General features: G+C 34.0%; 1 long non-coding RNA gene across 1 annotated transcript; it reads left to right on the top strand.

The window, feature by feature from the left end:
• The first annotated feature begins 60 nt into the window (after nucleotides 1–60).
• LOC143659459 (uncharacterized) lies at nucleotides 61–9,827 on the top strand. Its single transcript, XR_013163550.1, has 3 exons — nucleotides 61–264; nucleotides 4,928–4,990; nucleotides 9,576–9,827. It is a non-coding gene; the product is annotated as an uncharacterized LOC143659459 (long non-coding RNA).
• The last annotated feature ends 492 nt before the right edge of the window (nucleotides 9,828–10,319 follow it).

Raw genomic sequence — 10,319 nt, 5'->3', positions numbered from 1 at the left:
CAGCCCGCCTCTACCCGCCCCAACGCGGCCGGTCTTCCCGCCCCTCGAGCCGTGCCGCGCCCCCGCGCGGATCGGATGGACGCGCCTGTGCCCCGCGCGCGTCGGGGCGTCCGGTGGGAGTGGGCCGCGCGAGTGCCCGCCGGGCCTCCCGGTGCCCCAGTCCCCGGACGGGCGCGCGTGGGCGTGTCGCCACTGTCCACGCGCGGCTTCTTCACTCTCTCGGCCCTCGTCCAGGTGGCTGATTTCTGAAATGGAGCCGTGAAGGTTTGTGCCACCAAGAATCTGAATCTGTCACACAGACATCCTCATTACATCATCCTGCCACTCTGGGCCGCACGGCAATTTCTTTTCTTTCTCTTTCGCTCTCTTCTTTCTGGTGTCAAGGACTAAAGGGAATCCTGCAAGATATTGAAGCATTTAGAATTTATGGTTCTGTTGCCGTGGTTGTCACCTCTGCTTTATGTCAAGTTTAAGACTCATTTCTTAAGGATATCTCTATTTTCTGCTTTATTTGCACATTGACGGCTCTGCTGCTCTGGTGGCTACGGCCACCTGGCATCGGAGATAGATTTATGTTAATATGTGGAGGGAAAGGGCTGGTCATTAGTAGCAGACAGGATTCACATTGAATCCTGCACATTTTCTCGGTTTTTATATGAAAGTTTTCACTTTCTTGCTGGTAAACACGAGGTTTGAACTTTTATTCTTGATGGTGGTGACGATACAATTCCCTCTCCCCCATTTTTCCTCTTGCAGTTCATCAGCTTTTCCTTTTGGGAAACTGTTCCCTTTTTACAGTACTTTTACTGGTCTCTTATTACTGAAGGTCTTTCTCCCCCATCAGAAGTGGGGCTGGCCCCTGCCTCTTGTCCCAGTTTACCAAGAGGGCTTTTCTTCCCTTGCTAAACAGTGCATTTCTGAGCGTTTTAACTGACACTAGGGATAGGTTTGCTCTGATTGTTTTATACGTAGAACTTTAAAATTTTCTAACTTAAAGCTTTCTACGGGTTTATTGGTTTGTCATGTCTGCGTGGATCTATTTATGTATAACTCTTAAAATTTTAAGCTTTAACACCAGATCCCAGTTTGTATTACTAAGACCTGGCTTACAGCGGTAGCTATTGAAGTTTGGGCTGTACAGTTGTCATTGTTTAATTCAAGTGCAAGAGGTTATTCCTGTTTATTTAGTGTAATAGCTGTTTACAGTTAAAATTTTAAAGACTCATAAAAGTAGATCTGCTGTATTTTAAAGATGTCATCATTCTTGTGAGAGAGAGACAACACCAGCACCAGGAAGGGCAACAGATTGCTTCTGTCATATTGCTTTGCTGTTTTGGAGTGTACTTAAAGGATTATGATTGATAAGGCTGTCCTGCCAGAGAATGTTGACACAGGTGTGCATCGTTATCTTAATTAAGATCCTGAGAAAATGTTGTCTATAAAATGGTGACATAAGAAGGGCAGCATATTTTTGTACAATTTTGGTTTTGGATAATTTAATTACACTTGAAACCTGTCTCTGAGCTTCCAGATTTTGTGAGCACATTGGCAACGGAAGTTTTAGTGAGAAATGTAGTTTAATATTAAGTGTCCTGGCATGTATTAAAACTACTTGTAGCTTTTTGACAATATTTTATGTTGGCTTTCTTTGTGAGCTACCTTTGTGGAATAATGGTTGCTAATTTAGAAAAAAAAACATAAAATGAGCAGTATACTGCTAAGCAAACATTTATTAACATTCAGAATAAATCTATAGAGAAAGGCATGATAATGTACAGAAACAGGAATATAATAAAAAGGTAAATATATGAGACATTGATGCCACTTTTTTCCAGAAAAAAAAGTCTTCTAAAATGTTTCAGTGATCTAGAACAATTTTCTTTTTCATATTATCAAGTGCCTCGCTACTCTGTGAATGCTTTGTTTCTATTTCCCGAAATAGAAGAGAACTGTTTTATTTCTTCCAAAATACTGTTCTGTAAATTTGAATTGATGAGCAAGTGAATAGTCCATTAAGTCTTTTAGTAGTTTAAGGATCAGAATCCTAACCTGAATGACCACTAAGATAAGATAACTGCCCTTTACTCCAAATCTCGGAATGCAAAAAACAATAGCAGGACCGATACAGATGATTCTATTATCCTTGGCTTACCTAGCACCTTATATGCTTTAAGGTAAGTATTGTATTAACATTTCCCCACCTCTCTTTGTAGCTTATGTTTTTTTATTGGAAATTAGCTGTCTATCCCTGTATGTAAAGTGTGTGGTTTTTCTTTGATATTAAAACTCATTGTAGAAAGAAAAAATGAAAGTGGCAATAGGCATATTATTGAAGAAGCCAGGTATAGTCACAACGCATTACTAACTCCAAGGATAATTAACCGACTAGATTTACATGGTCAGCTAGAATCAAAGAAGAACTTGTTTAGATTTGTTTGCTGAAGCTAGAACAAAAGCATTAATTTTGAGATAATTGCTTTAGACACCCCTCAATTCCCCCCTCAAAAAATTTTTAACAGCTAAAACCAGGATCTTTCTGCTGTTTTCCATGTGTTATTTTCAAATTTGATATGCTGTGTTAAAAGAGATGTAATAGGAACATGAACTAATTACCTACCATCCGTTTTAATGAATAATACCAAATAATTATTCATATATTTTTACATTATAAAAATCGTAGGAAATTTTTAAATGCTCTTTAGTTGGTAATGTGGACGTAAATGAAATAATGTAATCTCGAGTGAATTAAATGTGCTTTTAAAAGTAGATTATTAAGGCAGTATCATATTTTGGAATTATATTTTAACTCTGAGATAGCACAGCTTATTTTCAGTGGTAGTATCTCAATATCTTTATATTTTTCCTTTCAGTTTCTACATTGTGTTTATTCTTGTACTGTTAACATCTTTTTGGTAGGTTTGTTGGCTCTTTATAGAGAATAGTTTTGCTTTCAAAGATAGTAGTTGAATCAACTCTAAACATGTAAAAGCTAGGAATTATTTTTTCTTGTTTAATAATGACACGGTTTGCTTTCACAACCCTACTCTGAAGTATGATACTGATGACTTATTTCTGTATAAATCTGAAGTATTTTTATAGCTATAGTTTACCTAAGCACCAGTTAAGCTTGGCAAATTAACTTAGTCACTTCAAAATTGAAAACAGTATATTGTAATGTAGTTTAAGTCCTTATTAGTAAGGATGTACTTAACATTTGTTCAAGAGTATGGAATATAATTTTCTGCTGCAGTTGTCATTTATGTAATCCATTTTTCTAGCCTTTTCTCAGGCTAATGATATTCCACACCTTGATAACAGCTTTTATTTGTTTATTTGCTGTAATACCTTAGAAAAAATTAGATTAGATATTCATATCTAATATCCCAAAAGTATTTATCTAGTCTTCTGTGTTTCCTTGAACAGAATTATTTCCATTTTCTGTATAGGTGATAAGTATGATGTTTCTACAATACATTTAGATATTTTCACCCAAATTTGCTTCTAAACTGTGGGGTTTCTCCAAATGTTGCCTGAAATTTTGTCCTTGCACATCTCCAGCCTCATGTGTCAGGGAGTGTCTGCATATGGTGTGCTTGTGTGTGGAGTAAACCAAAAATAGCAGCAGGGTTGTTTTTACCAAAGTATTTATATTGGTAATAGGGGCTAAGTACACATGTAGAGTGTAACATGAAACATTTGGTTATTAAAATTAAACAAGGATGCAATAAAAGAAAATTGTTTGAATCTCACAATTGTACTGGTTTATTTTTACTGACATCATTAGGTAATGAAATGCTTTTCATAAAAACTAAGACTAGGTATTATCTTTTATAGAGACAGAATTATTATTTTAAAGGAAATAGTCTGTTTATTCCAAATTACGGCCTTTGATTATTTTAATTATCCAGTTATTTTAAGAATAAATTTAGTGGAAATAGCAGCTCCAATCAAGAGCACCAAACTCTTTTAAGGGCATAAAGTATACAGGTGTGTTCTAAAACTTGTCATTTCTCACTTATTGAAGATATGTGAATCAAAACACTAAGGTACGATTTTGTAGAATATTTGTGTGGTGTAGTAGACAGGGTAAGGAACTAGAGTTAGTGACAGAGAATGCTTTATTAAATTAGAAAAAAGATGGTTATGTGACAAAAAGGGTAAAAAGAAGCTAAATTTGCAGAAGGCTGCTACAGTTAGTAAGCTTCCAATAGAACTAATGCTTCTCTGTGAGTAATTTCAAAGACATCAAAATTATTTTTTTAAATCATAGTATGAATTAATATTTAATTGATTTTAAATGACACACTTGTTTTCTCCTATTGCTGATTGGGGTATGTGGAAATGGAATTTCACATATGACCAAGAGCTGAAGCATTATAGCAAATTAAAAAACACGACACAAATATAAAGAACATGTTAAGCAGTGAGCAATCTGATACCTCTTTTTTGGCCTTTTAAGCTTAGTTTTCTTTCGTTCTTTCTTTTTTTAAGCATATGTTAAGTGGGTAAATTGAAAAAGTAACAGGTCTGGGTTTTTTTTTTCCCTTCCTATGGCTAAATATAGGCAATCAGTTGAGTTTAATATCTGTCATAAGCCAGAAATTATTGTATTTTGCATATATTAAAGGCTTTCCTAATGTATTACAACTCTAATACTTTTATATATAATAGGCATGTGTGTGGGGTTTCCCACACTCTTCTAGAAATATGAAGAAAACATATCCTGTCAGCAGTAATGGGTTATGATTGATTAATTAAGAAGGTTGTACTAAATGTTCTCTAGTGGAAATAGCTAAAGAGTATGCTTTTTGAGAAATGTATCATCCAGGAATAAAATCAATTGAAGTATTGGTAATTAAATTGTAATCCCATGAAGAAGGAAGTGGTACGAAAAATGAAGCTAACTATTGCTGTTTTTCTTTTAAAGAGTCAACAGTCTATGATGGAACTACTGTACTGACTTTTGGAAGAAGATTCTGAAGATAGGGAGGTAATATTATCTCTTTTAAAAGAATACTGTCTTCTGTAATCCTGAGCCTTTATTACATATAAGAACTTCCTCCAGTAGACAGCAATTTCTTTAGATTTAGGAAAAACTACCTGATTTTCCTCTCTTGAACTTTTGAGCCTACTTCTCCTAGGGTTATGAGCAGTATTAAGAGAAACTGAGAAATATCAGTTAGGAACTCTCAGCACCCTTTAAAAAGCTTCCTTGTAAGAATTAGATCTATGATGCTATCCTGCCCATTTCTAGTAGATGTCATTTTAGTTTGTAGTTAAGGTGTGCATGCATTTAGCACGTTGCTTAACTGTCCTCATTTACTTCCCAGTTCTTTGTTGCCCCTGCACTTGGGAGATGTGTTCTCTCTACAGGGTGATTTATGGCCAGCCACAGCCATTCTCTTAGGGGAGGTTTTGGTAGTTGACAAGCAGTTCTAGAGCTCAGCCAGGGAGCTGGTTGGGCCCTGTCTGGGGTACTCTGGTATACTAAAGGCCAGGAAGGAGCTCAGGCACATGAGTTGTTTTCCTGGTTCAGAGCTTTAGGTCCCTTTCCATTTTCTTCTTAATCCTAGGCATGGGTAATACTTTCCTTTTCCTCTTGCTGAAGATTGGCTTGCTCTTACTTTGCAGCTGTTGCAGGGATTCACATGGAATAGAGAACTCTGTTTTATTCTGGATGATATCTTTGATAGTTTGCCAGTCTGCTTTTTTATTTTCAAAAAACTAATTTTGGTGTTAATCTTATATTCTTGGAATACAGAAACGGGGTTTAATTTATGCCCATAAGAAAAGCTTGTGTTTTTTGAAGCTATGTTGCCACATTGAAAATGCAGGTTAAATTAAAAACAGAGTAAAACCTATTTTAAAAGACCAATTATGATGTCTAAGAATGTTTATATAGGCTTAAATTGTGCAATTTAATTTTTATTAAATAAATAATAAATATTTATGTGTTATTTTTTCTTTTTAAGAAAATCATCTGCTTTTCTAATAAATAAAATATCTACTCCCTGAACTTAATCTATAGGGAAATTTTAATAGAGCAATAAAAGGCATCATGTTGTTTAATTGCATAAGTAGGAAATTGGTAAGAAATGTGACAGCTAAAACCAATTTCTTCCATTAAAAGAACTGGGGTATATATGAAACAAAAACCTTCAAGAAAAGACTCTTTAATCTTTAAATTAAATAATATATTTTTTGGTTAGCACAACAGGAAGGGGAAATGTCCCATTCTCGATTCTTTTTATTCATGTAGTCAAGGAAGCATTAAAATAAAGTCTTAAAAAAAAGATGCTATCAAAGTGATTACTTGGAAAGTAATTTACATTTGCAGAACAATTCAATGTTATGGTCTTGATCAACTTTTATACTTCATGTATTTAGTGGGTTATTAGTCCAGCTTTTAAAATATTCATCTTTGGTACAGCTTCTATATGGAATGAAAGGGTATTTTTGAATTGACTCTGTCTTTCTGGTCATTTTAAAATCTGCTATAATGTTATACATTTGAAATGTAATATTTGTTAATAGAAGGACTGTATAAAATTTGATATCTGGGTGACTGAGGCCTTTAATTTTACTTTAGAAGTATAATCTTGACATCCATGACACTTTTTTAAAATCTTTGTTGTGTAGAGAGAGAATTGTGGATATTCTATAATCCAAATGTCTTATTTTTTTTTAATTCTAAAATTTTAGTCTCTTTATAGACATTTAAAGTAAAAGATAGGCATACTTTTAATAAAATTTTGAGTTATGGGCTAATTTATTTAAGCATCAGTACATAGAAAAGCAGCACTGATTAATTTAGAACTGTGAAAGGGGGCAGGTAAGACTGTTTTCAGCTGAAATTTACTATTACAGCAACCATTTAAATTAAACGTTTGTTAACATAATAGTGATGGCATTTTCTCCTCCTCTTCCTTGTGGTTTTGTCCAACTAGATGTAACAGTGGCAGTTGCACTGACTGTTAAGTGTTTAAATGATGACACCATTATGTGAAGTGATTTTGAAATGAGAGATTCCAGCCAAGAATTACATCTGCTCCCATCTCCTTCAAATCATACTCTCTGGCAGTACAGATTATGATTGATTTGTTTGTGACAGATTGCAGGAAACAGTCATTGATTTTTCAATATTTTACCTTAAAATTATTTACAGTTGTAACCATGGGGAGGTATTTCCATGGGCTGTCAGCCCCTGAAAGACTAGGATAATATTCCCTGCTCTCTGACAAGACAAATTACCTGTAATGAGTGCAGTAGCTGAAGGGTATACTTTTATTTTAAAATATGTCAATAACCCCAGTGACTAAACGAATATTGATTTAGCATAATGAAGCCTGAGTAATGTGAAAATGAGCTTTTTCAAGGCACATGGTAAAGACTTTCTTTTTCTCTGGTTGCAAGAAGCTTTTCATTCTTTCAGCTAGCTAGTAGAAATATGGCGTTTTATAAGCAAACTATCAGAAATGCTAGAGTTCTGATTGTGATAATCAGGATCCAGGTATTTTGCCCTTCCCTTTAGTAATTTTTTAAAGCATATTTTGAATCTTAGTTTTCATCGTAGAATAGTTATTGATTTGCTGATGTTATCTTTACTGACTTAATTTTTTACAATTTCAGCATATTTTACATTGGAACCTCTGGCTCTGATATTAAAATATAACTATATACACAGTCATTTGTAGATGACATAATTATCAAGATATATCAAATGGCTATATAATGTGCCACATTTTATAGTAGAGTAATTCTCAGTCTCTGGATATCAGATTGCTTTTTAGTGACAATGAAGATTAATCTCTTAGGCATCAGTTAATATTTTCTATTTTTATCAGATTTTTCCCCCTTCCTATGTTAAGTCTCAGCTTTTTATGGGTCAAGAGCCCAACGCATAAAGTCCTTCATTCAGGAAGGATAGTGGACAAGCATATACATTTATGTTTATAGTCCATTAAGGAGCCTGAAGATTTGCCTTAGTAATTATCTCTATCTCTGACTTGATAAGGAAAACAGGGTAAACAACGCTGAAAACATGTAGCAGTAAACCAAGTATTTGAACAAGATGTCCAACTTATATTTCATGGAGTCCTAATTCAAATGTATGATAAATGATAGTAATAAAACTTATTAAAAGGAATAAATAAAATCCTTTTAGAAATTAAAAATGGATTATGATTTAAAGAAAATTCACATGGCTCTTTGTAAATGGTAGTTCTCTCATACCATGGCATTGGAAATGTTGCAATAAAGTGGGAAATATAAGCATAAATTTCAATGGAAAAAAAGGATAGACTCTAAAGCATGCAGTTATTGTTTTATTTTCTCCCAGGAATTTGCCTAAGGGTGTGACTCAGTTGATCTCTGTTGTTCCTCTTAGTTGTGTCCTGCAATAAACTGGGTACTTTATAAAATACCGAACCAAAAGGATTTCGTATACTGAAGATTTCATTTCTGTTACCCCTCTCCAGTTCTTTCCTTTTTCCTATAAAAGAACCTTTGGAATTTAGAAATCTAAAAATACCAACCAACATTAATGAAACCATGGCCCAAATTCTTCAACTATTCATTTGGTTTATAGTTTTTAAATTGGTACAGTATCCATAGAATTGGTAATGTCTTCCAGGGGAAAAGAAGAATATAGTTTTTAAAATAAAGTATATTTTCTTCAGACAAATCGGTGCCAAGAAAAACATATATACTGATATTCAGTATACTTTGGGGTAAAATAACAAACCTCTTATAGTAGGTGTCTCCTGATCTTATCAATGAATTTAAATCTATGTTTGTTTTGCAGTATGTGTGTAGACTATTTATGTATTTAAATTTAATAAATATGCATGTAAAGTAAACTTTAAAAAAAAAATGCTTGTTTGTTTTTTTCTTAGCAACTATGCCTTTCCCATTTCTTTTCTCTCTTTGGGGAAAAAAATACCTTGCCCCTGTTTTTCTGTAGGGAAATACAATTTATATAAAATATTTTAAACTCATGTAAGTTATTGCCTGGGATTGGTTAAAACATTTGTTTTCAAAAAGAAGAAAATGCTTCCCTTTTTAAAATCTTTCTTGTATTTGTATCTGTTAAGATAAACAGTTTACTTTGATACGGTACATACTGATCTACTTAATTTTTTTCCAGAATTCATTTGACTGCATTTTGTCTGACCTTCTATGATACCTTAATATAGGAACAAATTAGCATATAATTCTATTTTCTGTGTGACCTCAACCAATTGCGGAATGGTACCACCGCTTTGTGGGGGGGGGCAGGTGATAGTTTGGATGGTGCACTGAGTGTTTGCGAGTGTTCTGTGCCTCCTGTATAACGTGTAATCTAAAATGTTTTAAGGTAAGCAGTTAAAGGAAACACTTCACCCCTATTAGTGAGTTATTAAAAGGCCTCCTAAAGGTAGCATTTTTAATTAGTATACATAATTGATTAGTGATTTGTCTTCTCCCAAGCATAAAGCAGCATAGCAAAGTTAGGAACTATCGATGAAGTCTAAGATATTAGGGATTGATGTTGACAATGGTCACGATAACTAAATGGATTTTTTTTTTTTTTTCAGATTCACCCATCGGTCTTTGAAAGAACATGGAAAAATCAACTGCTCAAGTGGTTTAAATATGTTTTGGGAAATACCTGTTTACACCCTATAATATTTTTCCAATAAAAAGCCTCAGTTGTTATGTAGAAGAAGGCTGTGCTGGTGTTGAATCACCAATTTTACTGAAAATGATTGAATTTCTGTAGAGTGTCACCAAACATTTTGAGTTTTAATCAAAGTATAGGAAAAAATAAAATCAATTTTATATGTTGAGTTTTTTCTCCTGACTTGTCTTTATTGGATTGAATGAATGTGCCTGAAGAAGAGGGTTCAAATAAAACTTTCTCCATCATAGTAATTCTTCTGACTATCTGTTCTTCTATTCTAATATTAGAATAGTTTTAAAATCACTTTCTAATGTGACTGTTATATTTAGGACAGAAAAATAAAAAAACTTAAAGCTATCTGTATGTATATTTTAAAAGTGTATATTAACCCTTCTGAAATAGAACATTCTCCTTGAACAAAACTCTTATTAGCTCAATTCAACTTTGTACAAGACAAAGTTGCTTTACCTGGCAGAGTGTTTGTTATGTGCTCGAACATTTGATTTATGTAAAGGTTGAAATTCACTTCTTTCTCAGAGTTCCTACATTTGAGTAGATTGAGGAATGACGGGTTGCCTCACCATGGAAATTCCGTGCTGTGGTCTTTGGCTGTAGGAAAATGGGAGCATTCCTTCATGGCAGGTTGGCCTCCTACCTC

Source organism: Tamandua tetradactyla, chromosome 16, assembly GCF_023851605.1.
Source record: "Tamandua tetradactyla isolate mTamTet1 chromosome 16, mTamTet1.pri, whole genome shotgun sequence".
NCBI classification, from domain to species: domain Eukaryota; kingdom Metazoa; phylum Chordata; class Mammalia; order Pilosa; family Myrmecophagidae; genus Tamandua; species Tamandua tetradactyla.
This window is presented reverse-complemented; position numbering and strand designations above follow the sequence as displayed.